This window comes from Phragmites australis, chromosome 12, assembly GCF_958298935.1.
Source record: "Phragmites australis chromosome 12, lpPhrAust1.1, whole genome shotgun sequence".
NCBI classification, from domain to species: Eukaryota; Viridiplantae; Streptophyta; class Magnoliopsida; order Poales; family Poaceae; genus Phragmites; species Phragmites australis.
The window spans coordinates 7,097,457-7,121,579 of NC_084932.1; positions in this window are offsets into that span (position 1 = coordinate 7,097,457).

The window sequence follows — 24,123 nt, forward strand, 5'->3', positions numbered from 1 at the left end:
CTCCTCCCGTGTGCGCGTCCCTGCCGGAGTCTTTGAAGAAAGACTCACACGGCCTTCCGTCCTACCTGCCGAACAGGACGAAGGGGAAACCTCGAGCTCAATTCAGGGGATCCCGGCGGTGCCCTCAGTGGGAAGCCCCGATAGGGTACTGCCGTCCGGCGAGTGGGCTACGCTTGTTGGCAATTCTCAAGATGCTTCGTGGATGGACGAGATCCGAGGGTACTTGAAGGAAAAGTTCCTCCCCGGGGATGATGCCTCTGCTGAAAGAGTTGCTCGGCAGTCCAAACGCTATGCCATAGTAGATGGGGATCTCTACCGGTGTGGCGCAGGCGGCGTCCTCCTGAAATGCATCACCCAGGCAGAAGGCGGTGAGCTTCTTGCTGAGGTCCACAAGGGCGAGTGTGGTGGCCATGCATCGTTCCGCATGTTGGTCGGGAAGGCCTACCGGCAAGGTTTCTACTGGCCTACAGTCCTCCAGGATGCTTCCGAGCTGGTTCGGCGCTGCAGGGCGTGCTAGTTCCACGCAAAACAGATTCACCAGCCAGCTCAGGCTCTTCAAACCATCCCCCTATCATGGCCTTTCGCGGTCTGGGGGCTGGACATTCTGGGTCCATTCCCCCGAGCAATCGGGGGCTATGAGTACCTCTACGTCACCATCGACAAGTTCACCAAGTGGCCAGAGGCGGTTCCAGTCGTCAAGGTGACCAAGAACACGACGCTCCAGTTTATCCACGGTATCACCAGTCGCTTCTGTGTCCCGAACCGGATCATCACCGACAATGGCACTCAGTTCACAAGTGCCATGTTCGGGGACTACTGCGAGGACCTCGGCATCAAGCTCTGCTTCGCCTCCGTCGCTCATCCTCGGAGCAATGGGCAGGTCGAGCATGCCAACGCGGAGATACTGAAGGGGCTCAAAACCCGGACCTACAACGTGCTCGCAAAGCACGGGAAAGGGTGGATTGATGAGCTGCCTGCCATGCTATGGGCCAATCAGATCACGCCAAGTCGCGCTACCAGGGAGACTCCTTTCCTCCTTGTGTACGGCGCTGAGGCAGTCCTCCCCTCCGAGCTCACTCTAGGCTCCCCTCGGGTGCATGCCTACTCTGAAGCGAACAGGAACAACAGAGGCACGACGACGTCGACTACTTGGAAGAGCACCGGTGGCGTCCGCCATCCGAGCAGCCCGCTACCAGCAAAGCCTGCGGCGCTATCATTAGCGTCACATCCGGGCCCTGTCTCTCGAGGTGGGGGATCTAGTTCTCCGACGCGTCCAATCACGCGAAGGAAGGAATAAACTGTCCCCTATGTGGGATGGCCCCTTTACCGTGACCGGTGTCCCGCGAGAAGGCTCCTTCTGGTTGGCTACAGAGGATGAGCAGCCGCTCCCCAACGCGTGGAACATCGAGCACCTGCGCAAGTTCTTCCCGTAGATGGCATGTATGCGTACTCAGGTAAACCAGGTCGGGGGCTCCTCCCCGCCCAAGTTGACCAGGGGTTACCACTAACCGGGTAAGTCACCTAGTCTTGTAAAAATTGTCAATACAATATGTATACCAATGTGCAGTTCTTATGTCAAAATTTTATTTTTCTGGATTCCATATGTTTAATCTGTTTGGTGAGATGCTCAATTGTGCGAGAAAAGTTTGCTCTCTCATTTTCCCTGTTGATAAAAGAATCCGGATCGGTATGCGCGCGGGCAGTTGCCGCTGGCTTACGTCTATCATGGTAGGTTGTGGTGTTCGGTGTCGTGGCAATCTCCCGGGCATCACCGAGTCCCTGGGGTTCTCGAGTAATCCTATCGCTCGAGCAAAGAGTAGTCTGGAGCCTAGGCCCCAGGGGCGGGCTGTCGGTGCTCGGTCTGGTCTGTCATACCCGGGCGCCACCGAACCATAGGACCTCTGGGTTATGCCTCTGCCTGTATAGTCCGCCGATCTGGGTATTTGAGAGGTCTCGGGTAGAAAACGAGAGCAGTCTATAATGAGTATTGCACTAACAGAGCGCACCAAGCAAAGAATCTTTCTATTTTTCTCGAGTCACAGATCAACAATCAAAAGCAAAAGCAGCTCGACCGCGAGGGCCCCAGTGCCTAGGTCGCTGCTCGGCCCTAGGGGTCCTCGGGTGGTCCTACCGCTCGGGCATGAGTGGTTGGGATCGCTTGGTCCCGGGCTCCCCATGCGCCCCCCAGTGTTCGGGCACCCCAGCCATGGGAACCAAGTTCTCGGGCACCCCAAGCTCGGAGCGCATGCCTCTCCTGGATCGGTCGGCCGAAAAGCTGATAGCTGTCCAGTGAGTGGTTAAATTCATATGAATTTACAGTCATTAATATATTTTTCCCGAGTTGTCCTCGGGGCCCTTGTATTCTAATCTGTTCGGTGAGATGGTCTCCTCACGCACAAAACCCTGCCACGTGTTCGCTTTTCCCGGAACGACAGAACGGACAGTAGAAAGGTGTACCGTACATACGGCAATGTCTGACCGAAGTCTTTCATGGTGGTCGTGGTGTTCGGTCCACTTAAAAGGCCCCAGGCACTACCGAGTCTCTGGGGTTCTCGGGTTATCTCACCGCTCGAGCCGCTTGAGCGATCGGGAGCCTAGACTCTGGGGGCGGGCTGTCGGTGCTCGATCCGGTCCGTCCTAGCCTAGGCACCACCAAACCGCGGGGACTCTTGGTCGCATTTCCGCCCACACGTGTCTCCAGTCTACCTGTTTGAGTGGTCGCAGAATGGAAAAGTGTTCACTGATCATGGCGTGCTCCGTGTTGGATCGATCTATCTCCCAAGCAAGGAAGTTCGTGCCTTTGTCTTTTGGCTTAGCCGCTGCGGACTCGCGAGGGCTCAGGGGCTGAATGCGTAGAGAAGGCCTCACTGCTCGGGCGACGAGTGGTCGGGGCAACTTCGATCTCAGGGAGGGAAAGGTCGGGCTCGGTCTGACTGAGTACTCCTCGGGACATCAAGTGAAAAGAACAGAAACTTCATCAAGCACTCAGAAGAACACTGGAGTTGCGACCCCAATGAAAGGCTTCCATTATATTCACAAGAAAGGACAACTATTCTGAGGGATCACTCCCATATTCACATCAAGTCAAAGAAAAAGAAAATTACAAAAGCCTAATCTAAGTCAGAGCCCTCAGGCTCAGAAGATAGCGGGGCCTCCTCGCCGCTGCTTCCCGGGTCTGGAGTCAGCGGTGCCTCTCGTGTAAAGCAAGCCGCCACCTCGGCGGCGGCGCCCCAGACAGCCTCCCGGGTGGCCTCCTCCTCGGCTTCGACCAACCCTTCCTGAGCTGGTTCCAGCGGGAAATTCGGATCCCGGCTTCAGTAGCAGGCCAGGACATGCTCGGCCACCGCTTGGGCCAAGCCTCGCCCTTCCCAGGCGGCTAGCTCCTGGACGGCCTGGGGGAGCACCTCGAGGCGCTAGCTGATGTTCTTGAAGCCAAGGGCGATGTGGCCGATGCCGGTCGCCTTCGCCCCCACATGGACTCGCCTGAGCCCGGCCGCCCTCACGGACCTCCGTGCTTGCCAAAGGATGTCCTCCATCATCAGCTTCACGTTGGCCCGTTCGGTCTTGGCGGTCTCGAGCTCCTCCATCATGCTCTGCAGCCGCTCCTTGAGGCTCTGTCCCCCGGCCACACCGGCCGAGGCGGCGCCGGGCGCTTGGGCTTCCGCCTGCTTCACCCACTCTGCAAGGGCAGAGAGGGTCTGCTTGCGGGCGGTCAGCTCTGACTCCCACTTGGCGGCCTGCTCCTCCTGAGCAGCTGAGGCCACCAACGCCTCGGCAGCCTCCGTCTCCCGGCGGATCAGCAGCTCCTCCCAGGCTTCCAGATCCGACGCCATGATGCTGACGTCGGTCTCTCGGATCGCGATGTCCTCCTCCCGGCGCTGGAGCTCCTCCTCCCGACGCTGGAGTTCAGCGTGGATCTGGTCAGTCTCGCCTTTCTGGTGGGCCAAGTCCGCCTGGGAGGCCTCCACCGTCCTCTCACGGGCCAGGACCGCCTCCTCCCGAGCCTGCACCTGCCTCTCCCTAGCGAGTACCTCGGCAGCTTGCTGCCGCGATGTCTCAGCCAGGCGGGTGGCTTCCTCCTGCTCCCGCACGGCCTCCGAACGAATGCCCTACAGGGCCTCCCGCTCCTCCTCTAGCGCGCGCCGCTCGTTCTCGTTGACGGCGCGCGTCGCAGCGACGCAGGCCTCAAAAAGGCACCTACCCTCGGCCAGTCGCCCCCTCTCCTCAAGGAGGGTGGCGTGGCCCGCTTCAAGCTGCGTCCTCTCTCCCGCCACGGCCACCACCAGCCGCTCGATCACCTCCCGGGCGCTTCCTAGCACGTCCGGGAGGGGTTCTGCAGGCCGGCTGGGCGACGACCGGGCGCTGGGTCCCCTGCGAGCCCCCTCTGAGGGCCTCGGGGTCCCCGAATACTGCCATGCAGGCATCGCCCACGACGAGGTCATCCGCCCCACACTCGACGCGCTCAAGGCGGGCTTAGCCGGCGCCGGTTGCTCTGGCGCGGCCACCGCCATCGGCTCGGGGCAGGGCGGCGCCTGTGGCTCAGTCTCGGCTGGCGCGCTCGGCGGCTCCGGCTCCACCGACGCGCTATGTTCAGGCGCGCTCGACTCGGGGGCTGGAGCCGGCCTCGGCGCCTCCGGCCGTCCTTGGTCTCCGGCGGCGTCCGTATGCGGCCTGCAAAAGAAAACGAGGTCAGTTTCCGAACTGACTCCGGGCCAGGCAGGCTTAGGAAAAAGGGGGTGGAAACTTACGTAGATTTGGGTCTTCGGTATTGCCACCGTGATTCCGGGATCCTGTACCCCGGGCCCGACGGCGTTGGCCTGGAATCCTCCCTCCTCCTCTTCCACGGGGGGCCCTGCGGGGCTGTCGCTCGGTCTCCGGGTTCCAGACCAGGCCCAAGCAGATCAAGGTCTGGTTCCAGAACCGCAGATGCCGCCCCCGTCGCCGGCCCCGCGCTGGACGATTCACCGCACCAGCCTCCCTCCTTCTCGCCAGGCGACAGCGACGGCGGGGATGCCGGCGTAGGAATGAAAGTCCGGGGGCGCTTTCCTCTGTCCTCCGGCGCTGTCGCCGCCCCACTGCCGGCGGCGCCCCATCCTCCGGCCTGGCGGCTGCTGCCTGCAGCAGCTCCACCGCTGGCTTGCGGCCCGCCGCCCGCGGCGCCCGGGCCACCGGTCTGCGCCGGACCCCCTGCGGCCTCCTCGCCGGCCGCCTCGTCCACCCCGGGAATCTGGATAGTCCTGGGGTTCCGGCGCCCTGGCCGGTCGACCAACCCCTGGGCGTCGAACTCCGGCAGCTTCGCTTGCAGTGCCACCCGGTTCGGGTCAGCGCAGAGCGCTAGCTCCTTCCAGGGGAGCTCCACCCGGCTCAGGTCGTCCACCCCGATCACCACCCGAAGCAGGCCCCTCAGAGACGGCCTATCCAGGTCCCACTCCACGCCGATCTGGGTCCGGGTGATGTCCTGGGGGCCGGTGTACACCCAGTAGGGCCGGACCCGCTCCCGCAGAGGTGCCAGGCGGCGGCGCAGGTTGTCCGCCACCACCATCACCGAAGTAAGCCCGGCCTGGCGTAGGAAGTCGATGCGCTCCAGGACCGGCTCCATCCGCGCATCCGCCTGCGGCGGCACCTCCCAGGTCGCTTTCTAGGGCTCCACCGCCCTCTCCGGCAAGGTCAGACGGTCGTGGGGGCTGACGTCGACGTAGAACCAGTCGCACCACCAGTCCTCCCATTTGCTCCGCAGCACTTGGGGAATGTACTGCTCCCCCAGGCCGTCCCGTAGCCAGAAGTTGCAGCAGCCGGCGACGTCCGCGGTGGAGAAGCCCCTCTTCTTCCCAGCCGACCGCAGCACGAAGAAGTGCCGAAAGAGCGACACCGACGGCGGCACCCCCACGAACATCTCGCAGAGGTGGGCGAAGACCGCCAGGATGACGACGGAGTTGGGGCTGAGGTGCACCAGCTGGATCCCGAATGTGTCAAGGATCTGAAGGAAGAATGTCGAGAACGGCGGCACCAGCCCAGCCGCCACCAAAGAAGTGAAGAGGATGATGCGCTCCGGCTGGTCCGTCACCGGCGGGAAGCTCGCCGGCGTCACCACCGAGGCCCACTGCTGGCCCTCGGGCACCATCAGCTTCCGCACCTTGTCCGCCGCCTCCTCATTCACAAGCTGGGACTCCGGCAGCACATTGTCGGGCGTCTTGTCGCGATGGCTTCCTCCCGCTCTCGACATCTTGTCAGGGTGGGGGATGATCTGGGACGGTGGGGGAAGAGAGGTGCTCTGATCGCCTAAGGAAGGTTGAGGGCTCAGGAGCGCAAGGAAGACGAAGGCTTGTTCGCAAAGATGGCATAAAGGGGGGTGGGCGGTTCGCTCCCCTCCACCTTTTATACTTTAGGGAAATTCAAACGTCACCTGCCGCGGCGCGCTCAGCGGGACGGTTTTCTCAGCCAACGCAACCGTCAGGCGAATCTCCCTCGGGCCGTGCGGTTGTCAGCAGTTGCCAGGCGTATTTTTCTCGATTTGCGCGGTTGCCACGCGCGCCGCCTACCTCGTTATCGCACGCCGCCCGTCCCGTTATCACACGCTTCGGGAGTCAGCTGGACGTGCGTCCGTTCGGCTCCCCGTTGGGTTGTACCAGAAGCTCGGACCGGGAGGACCAGTGTCTAAGAGCGCGCCGCATGGCGTCGATGCTGGTTTCGGCCTCGTTGATGACGAAGGGCCCATCCGCAGTCTCTAGGCCATCGCCTGCCAATGGGCCCGGGGGCTGCTGTCAGTGAATCAGGAACGGGGGTCCCCGAATCCCGAGGCCAGGCCAGCAATCCGCCATGTGGCGCCATCCCGCGGAGTCTCTTCCGCAAGGTAAAAAAGATTAAGTTTCGGGAGAGGGCACTCGGGGCCGCAGTTAGTGGTCCCTGAGTACCCAAGTTCCCCGATGATATGCAAAGTCTAAGTACCGGGAAGAAAGTGCTCGGGGAGGTACACGGTGACCCCCGAGCACCCGAGTCCCCCGACGACCAGGAAAGCTAAGTACCGGGAGAAGTGTGCTCGGGGCCGCGAGCAGTGGCCCCCTGGGCACCCAAGTATCCCGAGGACCCACTGAAGAAAGTTTCGGGAGAGAGTGCTTGGGGCTGCGTGCAGCGGCCCCCGTGCACTCGGTCCCCCGAAGATCCATACAAGCGTGCCCGGGAGAGAGTGCTCGGGGAGGTGAACAGTAGCCCCCGAGCACTCAGTTCCCCGAGGACCTAGAAAGGGTATTCTCGGGAGAGAGTGCTCCGGGAGATGAATAGTGACCCCTGAGCACTCGGTTCCCCGACGACCCAGGAAGCCCCCTGATAGTGGCCCCCACAGGGGCCCACTGATGAGGTGTCAGCCAGTCAAAGGCCCGAGGCCGCATTTAAGAGCACGCGTGGCCTGTCACCTCCAACTGCTCCCACCACGCTCGGTGTCAGTTCCTGCCACATTCTGGCAGAAGGGCGTGGGGACATTAAATGCACGGGTCACATCCCGTGCCATCCGGCACGTCTCAGGATAACGTCATGAGGGCCGAGGCATTCCGTCTAATGTGTTGCTGTGGCAGGAGAACAAGACAGGGCGGGCACGCCGGGCCGCTCTGCGGCTGCCCGGTGGGCCCTCTCCACGGCGCCCGTTGCCAGTGCATTTATGGTGATGGATGACTGAGCGTGGGGTGCATTTTCCACCCCCGGTCACTTCGCGCAGAGGCTATAATGACGCCCTTTCCATTTATGGTGCCTTGGAACTCGTGCCCTCCCGTTCGGTGCACGCTACTGCTGGTGGGTATTTAAAACAGCCGGCAGCACGGACAAAAGAAGCTTTGAAATCCCTGAACAAGCTTTGAAAGGCGAAAAACAATCTCTGAACAAGCTCGACAAGTTAGACAATCTCTCAGAAGTAGGAAAATCCCAGAGGAAGTAAGTAAAGAAGAGAAGAGAAGCCCAAGAGCACCCAAAGCCAACGGATACACACAGACCGAAGAACCAGGAGCTCCAGGCTCTAGGATAGACAAATATTCTTGTAACCAGCAACATCCTTGAGGGACATTCTCAGGGCATTTATAGTATCCATACAGGAGTAGGGTGTTACGCCTCCGTGCGGCCCGAACCTGTCTAAACCCCAGTGCATTTACTTCGTTCCGCACTAGATCACTCCACCCCGCCGGCCATCGCATTTATACCCATTTATTTCTCCGGCAAACATATTCAGGATCATCCCCCCGGCCGAATCTCTTAAAAGGGGTCCCTCAGGATCCCTGCAATAGGAGTTAACCCTCCGACACCCATATATCTCTCATATGGAAACATGTGATGCATGAACACAGGGCCAAGGTTGTGTATCTCCTTCACAAGGTGAGCAGTGAGATGTACCATGATATCAAAAAAGGATGGTAGGAAATAGACCTCAAGAAGACATAGAAAGTGTCTTCTTTCTAACTCCTTTAGCGAGTCTGGATGAAGCACCTTTTGTTCAATTGCATTGAAAAAAAAGCATAAGCTCAGGATAGTCTCGCGGACCTTTATTCTGAGGATGTTCCTAATAGCTACCACAAGCAGTGATGTCATCATCACATGGCAATCATGGGACTTCATCATGGCAAAATTCATTTTCAGCTCTTTCACCAAAACAAGTCATGTGATGTTGGACGAGTAACTGGATGGAACTTTCACACTATGTAAGAACTCACAGAATTCTTTTTTCTCCTTCCTGGAGAGAGTGATAGCTACTGGGGGTAGGTTTTTTCCTTTTCAGTATCATGTGCATGGAGCTCCTGCCTTAAACACATTTCTTCAAGGTCAGCTCATGCGTTCCCATGATCATTTCCTTTTCCCTTCATTCGGAGCTAAATGTACCAATCAGACTCTTGCAGATATTCTTCTTTACATACATATTGTCGATAGAGTGATGATCATCTAATTTTTCCCAGTACTCTAGCTCGAATAGTATTGATTTCTTGTTCCACATTCCAAGCTGTTCATCATCGTTAGAGGATTTTTTCCCTTGCCGAGGACAACATTGATATTCTTAACCTGATTGTGGACATCTTCCCCGCTGAAATGCCTCAGAGGTAACGCTTTGTCTCTTGTGCCATCGAACTGCTTGTCCATGTTTCGGTACGAGTGCTTCCTGGGAAGGAAACGTCGATGCCACTTGTACACTATTTTCTTTGAGTTTTTCAACCTCAAACTGCATGTGTCATCTAAGCAATGTGGGAAAGCTTCACCTTTTCTTTTGCTCTGACCTGACAAGTTACGAAGTGCTGATAGATCATTGATGGTGACAAACAACATAGCGTGCAAGGTAAAGTACTCTTGCTTGTACTGATCCCAAACCTCGACGCCTTCCGATCTGAGTTTCTTAAGATCATTGACTAAAGGCCTGAGGTACACATTGATATTGTTATCAGGTTGTTTCGGTCCTAATATCAAGATCGACAACATAATGTATTTCCGCTTGTGAGTGGAAGGTTGTAGATCGACAATACAACAGGCTAGGTTCTATGTGAGGTACTCATGTTACCAAATGGATTCATGCCATTTGTGCTCATAGCAAACCTAATATTTCTCAATTCTTCAGCGAACCAACCAAATGTGGAATCAACGATTTTCCACTGAGCGGAATCCGTCGGGTGCCGTATTATTGCGTCGTTCTTACGACCCTCCTTATGCCAACGCACCAATTGTGCCTCATTTCTATTGGCAAACAGACGCTTCAGATGAGGAATTATAGGAAAATATCACACCACCTTCCTAGGACCATCTTTACTTTTCATGCCTCCATCCCCATCACCACCGTCATTTCTATGCTTATATCGATGGGTTCCACAAGCGGGGCGTTGATCTAGCTTTGCATACTCTCCACGAAACACGATACAATCCTGCTTATATGCATGTATTTTTTCTATTTCCAGTCCTAAAGGAAAAAATTATCTTCTTCATGTCGTAGATGCCCTCGGGCACCAGGTTCCCCTCTGGTAGCATGTCCCTTAGCAGATCCAACAATGCTTCGAAACTCGTGTCAGTCCAACCATGGGTTGCCTTCAGCTATAGAAGCTTTAGGTTCCCAAATATTCGCGTGTACTTCTGCTTACAGTTGGGATAAAGGGGCGTCTTGGAATCCCGCACAAAGTCCTGGAATTTAGCAAACTTATCATTGTTATACTCGTCGTGCCGCTTGACATCCTGCACCAACTGGTCCATATTCTCTACAAAATCCTCGAGATCATTATCATTGAAACCTAATATGTCCTCATCCCTGAGATCATAATCTATTTCACCGGGTGTAAGTTCTTGATCCACACTATCGGCATGGACGACCCAATCCAACTCTCTCTCCTTAGGGCCTTCCTCGCCATGTTTGTTCCAACATGTATAATTCTCTTTAAATCAACGCATGACCAAGTGTGCATGGATATTGTCTGGTTTTGGGAACTTCTTATCATTCTTGCAGTCGTGACATGGACAATACATTGCCGTTTTGCCATAATCTTTTATACCCGCCAAGGCAGCACTCATGAAATGCTTCACCCTGCTCAGGTACTCCGAACAAGTTTGGGTCTCAAAGTACATCCAACTTCTGTCTGTCATCTATAATTAATGTAAAAACATTCATTCTTCATTAACAATTACCTTAATTTCATGGTTAAGCATGCGATTAAAAATTCCATACAAATACACTAGATTTTCGGCATCTCACGGTAGATCGAGCAAACCTAGTATCAAATCTAACATAAATACAACTCACTTATACTAAGATTTTGGATAAAGATGCAAAATGGCTGATTACAACTTAAAGCACAACAAATCTACCAAATAGGGATTAGAGGAGAAGGAAAGGAGGAGAAAAGGGGAGATGCAAACTTGAAAGACCTAGCACCAATTCAAACTTCAAATCAACAATATATTAGAAAATATCTACCACAGTCGGTGAAAATCGCCAGCACTGTGCGTGCGAAACTATTGAGTAACTGTTCGCCCGCACAGTGGCTGGCCAACTCTTTAAACAGAGCTAAGTAATAGGTGACAGGTGATAATGTTACCTATCACTTATTATTTGTTATAAGTGATGGGTCATGTTACGACCCGTCACTTATAACTAGCTCAGGAAGACCCGTCACCTTTGCCAAGTCATAAGTGACTAGTCGTAACATGACCCATCACTTATGACTGGTGTAGGAAGATCCGTCACTTATGACCAAGTCATAAATGACGGGTTTAGTTATTAACCTTCACTCATGTTATAGGTGACGGGTAATATTACAACCCGCCACCTATTATTTATTATCTGTGATGGGTAAATACCTGGTCCCGTCCTGAGGCGACATAAGTGACAGGTTGTGTAATGAACCGTCACTTATGTGTGTCTCCTTTGTCCGTTTTTCACGTAGTGATGGTGTCGAGGTCCAGCCAGGATCAGCCGCACAATGCGAGAGATTGGACTAGAGGCCGTTCATCATATGATGCATAAGGCGGTAGAACGGCTGTCAATGCTGACAGGAGATGGCGATGAGGCATCCATGGTGGCATCATAGGTCTTCCTGGGCTCGGTATGATAGCCAAAGTGGGAAGATGAGCATTTCGTCAAAGTTACCTTGTTGTGGCATCAGTCACACAATTATCTAGAAAATAATCAGTTGTTGCACAATCTATTGCTGAATTTGAATATGTAGCTGCTGCTAGTTCTTTTTCATTGAACTACACTTAAAGATTATTTTGTTAATTTAGATAGTGTTCTACTTTTTAGTGATAACACTAGTGCTATAAGTATTACTAAAAATCCTATGCAATACTTTAAAGCAAAGCATAATGATATTCGAATTCACTTTTTTAGAGATCATGTAGAAAAATGGAATATGAAACTTCATTTTGTGGATATCGAACATCAATTGTTTTCACAAAACCTTTGGATTTTTCTCATTTTTCTTTTTGTTGGAGAGAACTTGGGGATATTCACCCGATGGGATTGTTTTAGGGTGAGTTGCATGGAGTGATTTTGAGTGATCTTGCAGAGATCACATGAGTGATGTTGCACGGACTAATTTTGAGTCGAATTTGTAAGAACATGTGCTTGTATCTATTTTTGTGGTTTATTCATGTACAGATGTGTCTTGAGGGCAAACATGCTCGATGATGGGATCAAAACTAGGTCCAGGGAGGAAGGTTATAGTTATCAAGTAGGTCATATGGGATGTTTGGGCTAGAGAACATTGCATATGGAGGCAACATACAATAGAGGCGCACATGGAGTTAGGGGTCTGACAGATTACATGGCGGTCTGCCGTTGGTGGCAGACTGACAATGTGAAGTTGGTCTAACTGTTGGAAGTGGTGTCGGCCAGACCCAGTCAAGGTTTTGACAAGTGCAGGTAGATCTTTGACTATGAGGTGGCTCGATCTGACTGCGGGAGTCGATTCGGCTATAAATGTTTATGTTTTAGGCTGGCGGTCTTGTCGAGGATTTGTTCCTAATAATGTGTCTAAAAATAATGAAGACAGATAACATTACAGTAGGAATATCAAAATACCTACAATACCATGGCATGAGTTTGGTGCCTTCCTGGTCATCTTCATCTATCAAAGTTTTTAAAGGTTTGAACTCATGGTTACCAATCACAAATCAAAATAGAAATAAGGTAAAGCGTAGTTCATTACTTTCTTGTATGGCCACACAATCGACATCGATAGAGCATCAACCATTGTCTCGATATCAGCATATGGACTGGGCAGCATCGCATCCCTTTTTAGCACAACTTTCACAACTACTTCACAAAATTGTCATCCAAGGGGATCACCTCCCAGCAAGGTGTTTGGATTAGTTGAGATAACGGTTGCTTTGCCCACAGGGAGATCAAATTGCAGAATAGCATATAGTATGACATCCTTTCCATTTTGATGCAAATGACACATTTAGGACAATCTAATCAATGCATAGATGAACATGGAAATCATATATAATTAGGAAGAATATAGGAAAAATGAGAAGATTACAAGGTTTTCATTATCACTACAAGGGGAATCATGATTCCTTGTGGTGGATGTAATGTTCTTCACAGGTGCAGATTGGACAAACAACCTCTCATCCTCATTGTTAGCAGAAGCATACCCCTCCTCACCATGATCAATCATCATGTCCCTCATCATCACAATCTTCAAATCTTGTGTTCTACATCAAATATTTGACATGTAAGAGATACATAAGTACTCAGCTACTCATATATTTATAGAAAAAGCTAGTGAAGTGCTATACCACGTATTGTCGTGAATTATAACTATGCTGCGATGTGTTCTCCATCATACAGTCCATCCGTGGCATGACTTGGTTCATTTGCCATTCTAGAGCTGCTGCTCTCTATTCAGCTTTTCAACGTGCTAGAATTTCCATTTGAAGCCTTGTTGGCATGTAACACTTGACCGCCCCCCCCCCTTCCAGTATGCCCACATTTTGTGGCGTTGGTCCTAGACCCAAACAACGAACATGTCCTCTTTGCTCCTTCTCTCAACAAGTATTTGCAAATAGGTCACCATTCTGAATTATTCTATCCTTCAATTCTGGGTGGCCTACAACAACTTCTTGTATTTTGTTGTAGAAATGAATACGAATATTTATAAACCAGTGAGTCTTATTGCACAATGCAATTGTTTGTTGCAAAAAAAAAAAAAGAACTTACAATTATTGGTGCTGCCTGGCTTGAAGGAACACCATTTTTGTGTGTATGTGTTTTGATGAAGGCCTCATCTCTTCGAGGAGGGTGTCCTGGTGTACCACCCTAGCAGTATAAAAGTTTTTAGTAATGAATCAGGCCTGCAATAATATATCGAAGTAATATTTGTATATATTCCTCCATACCAATTCATGCCTAGAATGAGCATAGCTCTTGCTACCCGACGTATGCTACAATTTCAACTTTGCATGATTGGCTTTAGCAATTACTATGCGAGCCTATGATATGGATGCGCAAGAAAATATCAGCCTATGAGCAATTGTCCAACAACTAGTTGATGCAAAAAAAAAAATCAGCCTATGAGCTTAGTAATATATTAGTTGTAAAATCAGCTGTTCCTTACTTCATGTTCAGGAGACCTCCAGTAGTCAATGAGATATTTCCAATCATCATCGTTGACTCTGTTATCACATCTACTTAGTACTTCTTCATTAGTTAATGTAGGATCAAAATATAACTCCTTTAAGGTTGACTTGTACTCCTTCCATTTTCTTCCTACTGTAGCAATAACCCAATTGGAGGTAGAATCATCTAGATCATAAAATGTCTGATTTGTCAAGAAAAAGGAGCAAATTAGTCCATGGTTTGTGTGAATTCAGAACATTAGAAGAAAGGCTAAAAATGCAGAAAAATACCTGCAAGTTAGTCAATAGTTCGTACTTCTTTTTTGGTTCAACAAGCCTCCAATCATCACATCCAAGTGGTAGCTTCTTTCTCATCTGACACCCAATGACACTAGCAAACTCCTTAGAATTCTCTCCAACTGGCTGACCATATTCATTGAGTTCAATTTTGAGTTCAGGGATATCAGGAGTCCTTGAAAATATGTTCTCCTATTTATTTATACCCCTTACATTATTCTTCTTTTGTATTCCATCATTCAGTTGTGGAGCAGTTACTTCTACATATGAAACATGACATGAGAAATGTAAAACATCACCATAAATCATTTATTCTACTAGGCAGATCTTATTACAGGATTTAAAATACCTTCGTTGTCACATAAAGGATCTCCAATCGACTAGCATTCACCTTCTTCACAAACCTGATCCTCATGACTGTTTCTTTGTGGCCTTGGGCGCAAATTAGGATGTTCACATGCAACATCACTTGTCCGGTGAGTTTTATGCAAGAAAGTCACAAATCACTATCAAGTACATATGTGTTCAGGATTTCAATCATTAAAAAATCGTGTACTTCTAATGGAATCTTTTCTTTCATGCACTCAGTTTTGTAGTTAACAATGGAATCTTTTCAATGACTTGACTCCAAGGCATTACAGTCCCTACATAATAAAACATTGCATCCTATATGTCATGAACTTGCTGAAAGAATCATTACAATCGGATCACCAAAAGCACATCATATCAGAGATGGAACACCATTAGAAGTACCGAGCCACACTCACAACTAGAGATTAACCTTAATGTCCAATCATCTGTTCCATTTTTTGGGGGAACCGTCCAAATAATATTCTAATTAATCACTAGAAGGATCATTATTCATAATCACAACCTTGATGATTAACAAAGAATATTATCCTGGTAATCCCAGCACGTGTTTTGTGCCCAAGATCGGAACACATGCCTTTACAACATATAGCATCACAACACAGCTTAAGAAAGAGCAAGTGATTAATATTATATTATAAGTTCTTAAGCACTACCAAATTATTACAATTTACAGCAAAAGAGAGCTAGGAGGAACCTAAAACTTGCTCAACTCCTAACCAACAAAAGAAACTACGCAATGGAAGCTAAAGCTATAAACGGTAAAAGGAGGATGGAGCCATATGCCCTTAGGCTCCATCACAAAAGCACGCCAATAGAGTAGGATGCACTACTCATGCCCGCCACCACCCTCAACAGGCGTGAAGTGACCAAACACCTGTTCCTCCTCACCTGCAAAACCTGTAGTGCAGCTGAGTACGAAAGTACTTGCAAAATTTAATCCATATAGAGCACATATAAATAGCTCGACTCCTAGGATTATGCATTGAGCTGTTATCAAGAAAAAGGTCTTAAAGTCAAGTACATTAATATGCTTAAGCAACCTAGACATATGTGTGAGCACCTAAACTTAACTAACAACAAAACCATTATACCCTGCAATGACCAACTACACATAAATGTAACTGGAACCATCATGAACATGTATGTAACACGAACCATCTTCCCCATGACCAACATATCTAACCATAAATCACAACTTGTGACTCTACGATGGTGCGTATGGACAGAAGACATGCTCATGACAGAGAGCGCGGCAGTTCAAACTATTTTTACACCCTGTAGGGGGATACTCCTTTACCTACATGACATGAGGACCATTTGACTTGCATGACCACATAGGTCCATACAAGGGGTACTCATCACAACCTTTCCTAATAAGCCCTAACCATTTGATACATGCATCGCTCGGCATGAGGTACCTAGAACTACTCCCGGAGCAAACTAGATACCTCTGCAAGCTCGCCCTCTCACACTGTCAATGTTCAGGCTGAAATGATCACAACTATAGAGGTATTTGGCTTACCTTACCATTAGATCAGCATGTGGTGAGTATGGAACTGCTAAATCCAAAGGCGACGAATGGTCGATGCTTAACCAATGCAAGGCGGTTTACGGTATCCAGGCTCCCTCCCCGAACTACCCCGAGAACCTCCTCCAAGGCAAATGATACCCCTAACACCGCCCACATCTCAACCATCTCAACAACATAAACAAAAGTGTGAAACGTTAAATAATCCCTAAGCTCACTAACAACGGCATCACTGTCACTCGACTTCTACTGAGGACCTTTGCATTGCTAAGATAGTCGAACAACTCTTAGGCTAGACATCAACAATATTATTGAGGTGACAATGATGAGGATGATCAACAACTCAAGGTAGAGGATATGCAACACAACATAGGTTCTACCTATTTTTGCTCGACATCGACTTGCTACTCATGCAAACATATATACACATAATTTATCAAATTTTGACTTCATTCAATTCAAAACAAGGGTTCAATATGCTTAGATGCTTGCCTTGCTGCTCTACTGGTTGCCGGATGCTACTCGCACAGAATTCATAGAAGTGGGGTGCCTCGGTTTTGCCCTCACTCGCCTGAACTGTCGGATCGACTCTCTCTAAAAGAAACACAAGTGCAATGCATAAATAAATGAACAGTGCAAAAAGGACGCATAAAATGCATGCTCAAGTAATAGTGGAGCACTGAGACTCAAAAACATTCGCAAAAGACCGCTAAGGGACTAGGGCTTCAAAGCGTGAAACCTCGGATAAGCCAACTTAAAGTGCACCTAGCCTTCAGAGGCTGGCGGTCAGACCGGCCCTAGGGTGGTGGTTAGACCGGTGGCCAGCAGAGAGTTTTGGGGGATGGTGGTCGAACTGACATTGATCAAGCGGTTGAACCGCCCACCAACGGTTAGACCATCCCTACCAGCAGTCTGACCCCTGTATAGAGCCCTCACTTTGGACCTTCCGATCCTAATTGATGGTCAGACCGGCCCTAGCGGCGGTCAGACAGCCAGGCCTTGCCGGCAGCACCCTTGTGGGGTTGGCGGTGAGAGTTCCAGCGAGACTCTCGACCACGGAGGGTAGCTAAATGCTCTATGGGACTAATGGAGTGTTTCTAAAGTGACTTGGACTACCTTCACCAAGCTAAACCCAAAATGTCCCATGGATTGAATCTATGCCTGGTTGAGTTTTGGTCGTAAACTACACGGGGGGTTGAATCGAGCTCAGAAACAACGGAAAAACGGTAGGTGAAGCCTCACCTTAGTGCATTGAAGCTTTCTAGCGGATGGGTTTGCTTTGGGAAGGCTTCGATTTGCGGATCAGCTCCTGGGGTGGTGGTGAAGCTTGAGGTCGATGAATGGGTCTCCGACGAGGGAGAAGAGGGGGAGGACTTCGGGAAGTCCTCCAGGAAGCTCGTGGGAGTTCCCACCTCCAATCTCCGACCTTCGAATGCGACGAATGGATGTCTCTTTATATTTTTAAGGTATGGTGGAGAGAGGGAGAGAGTGAGAGCAAATGAGAGAGTGAGAGAGGCAATCGAACACCTTAAGTCCTTTGTACTTGCGGTTGGACCACTTACGGCATCGGTTAGACCGCAGCAAGCACACATGACAAGCCCACGTCGCTTCCACCTGGCGGTTAGACCGTGGGTGATCCCAGTCAGGCCGGGAAAGGGGTTTTGTGCTGAACCTTTCTAAGTATTCCTGTCCCTTCCCTTTCTTCTCCAAAGGATCTATGGCTTTTCTAAGGAGCTCTAAACCATCTCTAGGGTGTTTGAAACACCTTAGAACTAAACTTGTGGGTGTTTGAAACACCTTAGAACTAAACTTGTCACACAATTATGTAACAACACATGTGATAATGGTTAAGCGATGCTTAATTATGGCATATCATTTTTGGGACGTGACAAACCTACCCCCCTTAAGGAGAATCTCATCTCGAGATTCAAAAATCCTTGGGAGAAGGTAACAGCGACAGACTGGGAAAGGATCAGATCAATCTTCATCGATGGAAACAAAAATATTACCATCAGACCCTCACATGAACTAGCGGTCAGACCAGAGCTAGGATTGGTCAGACTGCAGCTCGATTGGACCGTGAAAACAGCGGTTAGACCAAAATCTATATAGAGAATTTTGGGCTCTAACGGTAGGACCACAATTCTCGTGGCGATCAGGCTGCCCACCAATGTTCAGACCGGTCGAGGCACCAGTCAGACCGTGAGCCAACAGAGAGCTTTGCATGTATTAGCGCCTCCGGTAGTCAGACTGGTAGATCCACAGCGGTCAGATCACCAGGGGAAGACTCTCCTGGGTGAAAGGTTTTTAAGTGCAACACCTTGGAACCACAATTTCCATTCAATATAGTGATGAACATAGACGTGTGAGAGGTTCCAATGTTCAAATATTACAATGGTATTTACAAATTCTCAAAGAGTTCAGGACATTCGGAGCGGATTTTATCCTCATGCTCCCAAGTTGCCTCATGTTCGGCGTGGTTGCTCCATTGAACTTTGATGAATTTTATTGAATGACACCGAGTTTTGTGTTCCACTACATCCAATATCCGGATTGGTCGCTCACAATATGTAAGATCCAGCTACAACTCTTGGTTTGCAACTTCGATCACTTTGGTTGGGACTTGTAGGCATTTCTTTAGCTGAGACACGTGGAACACGTTGTGCACCACGGAGAGGGACAAGGGCAAGTCCAATTGATAAGCCACCTCTCCACTCCGAGCAACAATTTGGAAAGGGCCCACATATCGAGGCACTAGCTTGCCTCGAACTTGAAAGCGTCGAACACCTTTGAGAGGAGACACTTTGAGATACACATAATCTCCAGTTGTGAACTTGAGATCTCGGCGGTGACTATCCACATAGCTCTTCTGTCAAGATTGTGTCGCGAGAAGACACTTCTGAATAACTAGAATATGCTCTTAGGCCTCTTTGACCTATTTGGTCCTAGAAAATATGTTCGTCGGTTTTGGACCAATTCAACGGTGCGTAGCATCTTCAGCCATAAAGAGCCTCAAACGGTGACATTTCAATCCTCGCTTGGTAGCTATTGTTGTAGGCGAACTCGGCAAATGGAAAGCAAATGTCTGACCTCTTTCTATCAGTGAGAACACAAGCTCGCAACATATCCTCTAGGATTTGATTTACCCGCTCTATTTGACCATTGGTCTAAGGGTGGTAAGCAGTGCTGTGGAAGAGCTCAGTTTCCAAGGCTTCATGAAGGCTTCTCCAGAAATGGGAAGTGGACTGAGTGCCTCGATTAGAAATGATTTTCTTTAGAATCCCATGAAGGCAAACAATTCTAGTGAGATACAACTCGGTATAGTCCTTGGCAACGTACCGTGTCTTCACTAGAAGGAAATGTGCTGACTTGGTAAACCGCTCAACGATGACCCAAATCGAGTCATACCCTTGAGAAGTCTTGGGAAAACCAGTAGTGAAATCCATGCCAATTTCCTCCCATTTCGAGGTGGAGATGGGCAAAGGCTGAGCGTACTGGCCGGCTTGAGATGCTCGGCCTTGACTCTTCGGTAGACATCGCACTCAACAACATATCGAGCAATTTCTCGCTTCATGCAAGTCCACCAAAACCGTGGATTGAGGTCTTGATATATTTTCGTTCTCCCCAGATGAATGGACAGCGAGTCATGAGCTTCATTAAGAATCTTTTTCCTTAATGCTTTGATCTTCAGAACCACTAACCGGTTCCCAAACCACATAACACCCTAGCCATCTTCAGAAAAGCACGTGGCCTTGCCTTCCTTTATCTTGTCTCTAATTTAGGCTATGCCCTTATCACCTTTCTGATCTTGCTTGATTTCATCCAGAAAGGTGGACTTGATCTCCATGTTAGCAAGAAAACCATCTAGAACCATTTCAAATCCAAGCCAGCGGAATTCACCACAAAGTATGACATTTCCGGGCTTGACCACAAGGCAATTGCATCGAGCCTTCCGACTTAAGGCATCGGCGACCACATTTGCCTTGCCGGGATGATAATGAACTTCCAACTCATAGTCTTTGATCAATTCGAGCCATCTTCGTTGCCTCATGTTCATATTTTCCTGAGTAAAGATATACTTGAGACTTTTGTGATTTGTATAGATATGGCACATATTCCCCAGCAGATAATGGCGTCAAATCTTCAGAGCGTGAACAACTGCTGCAAACTCTAAGTCATGAGTTGGATAGTTCTCTTCATGGGGCTTCAACTATCGTGAGGCATAAGCAACAACTCTGCCCTTCTGCATGAGGACACATCTGAGGTCTATGAGGGAAGCATCGCAATAGACGTCGACACCTTTGCCCACATCAGGCTGAGCGAGAAAGAGAGCAGTCCGGAGCAGTGTCTTCAAGGTCTGGAAAGCTGACTCACATTCACTTGTCCACTCAAATACACTTCGATGCTTCAATAACTCAATCATGGGCTTAGAGATCTTGGAGAAGTTTTCGATGAACCGGCGGTAATAACCCGCAAGTCTGAGAAAACTTTGGATGTCGATGACATTCTTGGGCTGCACCCAATTTAGCACATCCTGCACCATGCTCGGGTCAACTGTGACACTATCTTCAGACAATACATATCCCAAAAAAGCGACCTCCTTAAGTCAGAACTCGCACTTGATGAACTTGGCATATAGTTGATGATCTCGAAGGTAGCCAAGATAAACACGGAGGTGATCTGCATGCTCTTCCTCAGTATTGGAGTATATAAGAATTTCATCGATCAAAACCACGACAAACTTGTCAAGTCCCTCCATGAACATAGTGTTCATAAAGTACATGAAGAACGCCGGGGCATTTGTCAAGCCAAAGGACATGATGGTAAACACATAAAGACCATAACGAGTCAAGAAAGCCGTCTTTGGAATATCCTCCGGTCGAACCTTGATTTGATGATAGCCCAGTATCAAGTCAATCTTCGAGAAAACCTAGGTGCCGGTCAACTGATCGAATAGAATATCAATCCTGGGAAGTGGATACTTATTCTTGATAGCGACCTCATTCAGCGAGCGGTAATCAACCCACATCCACAGGGTACCATCCTTCTTCTTCAGAAAGAGTGATGAGCATCCCCAAGGTGAGAAGCTCGGACAAAGAAACCCCTTCTCTAGTAACTCCTTCAACTGCTTCTTCAGTTCTGCCAATTCATTTGGCGGCATCTTGTAAGACCTCTTTGAAATTAAGGTAGTTCCAGAAAAAAGATCAATCGAGAATTCCATCGCTCGATCGGGTGGCATCCTAGGCAACTTATCTGGGAAGACATCAAGAAATTCACACACCACTATGATATTCATAAGATCCATGGTGGTGATGACTTTTAGGGCATAAAGACAAGGATCGACGTCTTCAAGCCTCAAATGAACTCGAGTACCGGATAAACCATTAAGGGTGATAGTTTGCTGAGCACAATCCATGACTGTCTTGTTCTTGGTGAGCCAATTCATTCCCAATATGATGTTTATCCCTTTGGAGTCCATCACTAACAAATTCGTACCAAAGAACGTGTCATTAATAACAACCGATGCTCTGGGCACGCACTGATTAATAGGAATCTTAGCTCTGGGTGTGTCTATGAGATAAGGTGTAGGGGGGCACTAACTTTCAGCATGTGCCACCATGTATAACTCGTAGCTATGAAATAGTGAGAAGCCCTAGAATAAAAAAACAACTGTAGGAGTGATGACAAAATTAAAACTCATACTCAATGTACCCATCAGAACGTTGTCACCCTCGTGAACTCCTTCAGCGGTGGCATGGCGCGCTCGGCCACGCTTGGGGATGTGTGTAGCTTGGGAGGATTGAGGAGTGGATTGAGCGGGTGGTGGCCTTGGAGCGGTCACTGTGGCTCCCAGCTTCTGGTATGGGCAATCACATGCATAGTGGCTGACACGACCACAGTTGTAGCAAAAGCTGTCGGGGCCACTAGTCACACTCCCCTACGAAACTGTGGGTCTTGTAGGCTGTCCTTGAGGGGCAGAGAAGGACGGACGCCGCACCATCTACATCTGCTGTAGAGCAGTCGAGGCCGGCACGTGAGATGGTGGAGGTTGACTCTCCGTGCGGGCACGTTGAGAGCTCCCACCCATTGAATGCGACGAAACCCTCTTGCGTTGCTTCTCTTCTTGGTGGTTCTTCAACTTGAACTCCACTGTGAGTGAGGTGCTCACAAGCTTGTTGAAATTGTTGAACATGCGCGGATAGCCAGTCTTGCATCTTAGAGTTGAGGCTGTTCACAAAGTGGTATTGCTTCCGCTCATCAGTGTTGACCTCATCTTGAGCATACTGTGCAAGGTGGTTGAATTCCTGCACATACTCTATCACTATTCTGCCCCCTTGCTTGAGGTCCATAAACTCCTACCTTTTTATCTCCATGAGGTCCTTAGGGATGTGGAAATCGTGGAATGCCTGGCGAAACTCTGCCCAAGTCACCCAGTGATTGGCGGGGTGCATGACCAAGAAGTTGGACCACCACGCGCCCGCCGCACCCTGAAGCCGATGGGCGACAAAGAGTGCCTTTTCGTGGTCCTCACATCGAAGCAAAGCGAGCTTCTACTCGATAGTCCAGAGCCAATGGTCGGCATCCAGAGGATCCTCAGCCCACGTGAAGGTGGGCGGCTGAGTCCTTAGGAAGTCCGCAAAGTCATCTCGGTGCCCGGCTCCACCTCCTCCATGAGGGGCCGTATTGCGCCCGAGAGCCTCGAGAAGAGCCATCTGCGCTTGACAGTTTTGCTCTATCTACATGAGCACATCCATCATACTCAGTGGTGGAGGCGGGGGAGGGTTGTTCTCATTGAACCCTCGGGAAGGTCTGGGCAGGTTCTCATCCTGTTGTACCGTTAAGACAAAGAGGGACAAGTAAAACTTTGACATATCCTAAAAGCATTCGCCGGCTAACATTTGCTTATACCTGCAATTCTGCATATATGGAAGGGTGCATGCACATGAGTAATGAGAAAAAATGAATGCATGCACAATTCCTATCTACCATTTCTTTCTCAAGTGTGTCTTTCCGCAACAAATATCAAGATCACAGGCATTTGCATATATATCTCAATTGCTAATCATGACCCTTCACACGAGAGAGAATAAGAATCACGAAGGGTGCTTGTGCATCATGCCACACAAGCGACAACCCATACGAGAGAGAATAACAACGCTTACACTTACGGGCATAAACATAGCAAGTTCATACATATTAGCATTAGAGGCACAAAAGAAACTTTAGTGGGTTGCTTAGTGAAGTTGACACACTTTACTAGACACTCTTAGGATATTGTTTAGGCTACTTAATTAAATCAGGCTCTGATACACTGTGGAGGAACCGTTCAAATAATATTCTAATTAATCACCAAGAGAATTATTATTCATAATCACAACCTCGATGATTAACCAGAATATCATCCCTGTAATTCCGACATGTGTTTTGTGCCCAAGATCGGAACACATGCCTTTACAACATATAGCATCACAATACAGCTTAAGAAAGAACAAGTAATTAACATATATTACAAGTTCCTAAGCATTACCAAATTATTATAATTTACAGCAAAAGAGAGCTAGGGAAACTAAAACCTGCTCAACTCCTAACCAACAAAAGAAACTACACAGCAAAACCTAAAGCTATAAACGACAAAAGGAGGATGGAGCCATACACCCTTAGGCTCCATCACAAAAGCACACCAACAGAGTAGGATTTACTACTCATGGCTGCCACCACCCTTGGTAGGCGTGAAGTAGCCAAACACCGTTTCCTCCTCACCTGCAAAACCTGTAGAGCAACTGAGTACGAAGGTACTCGCAAGACTTAATTCATATAGAGAACATATAAATAACTCGACTCCAAGGATTATCCATTTA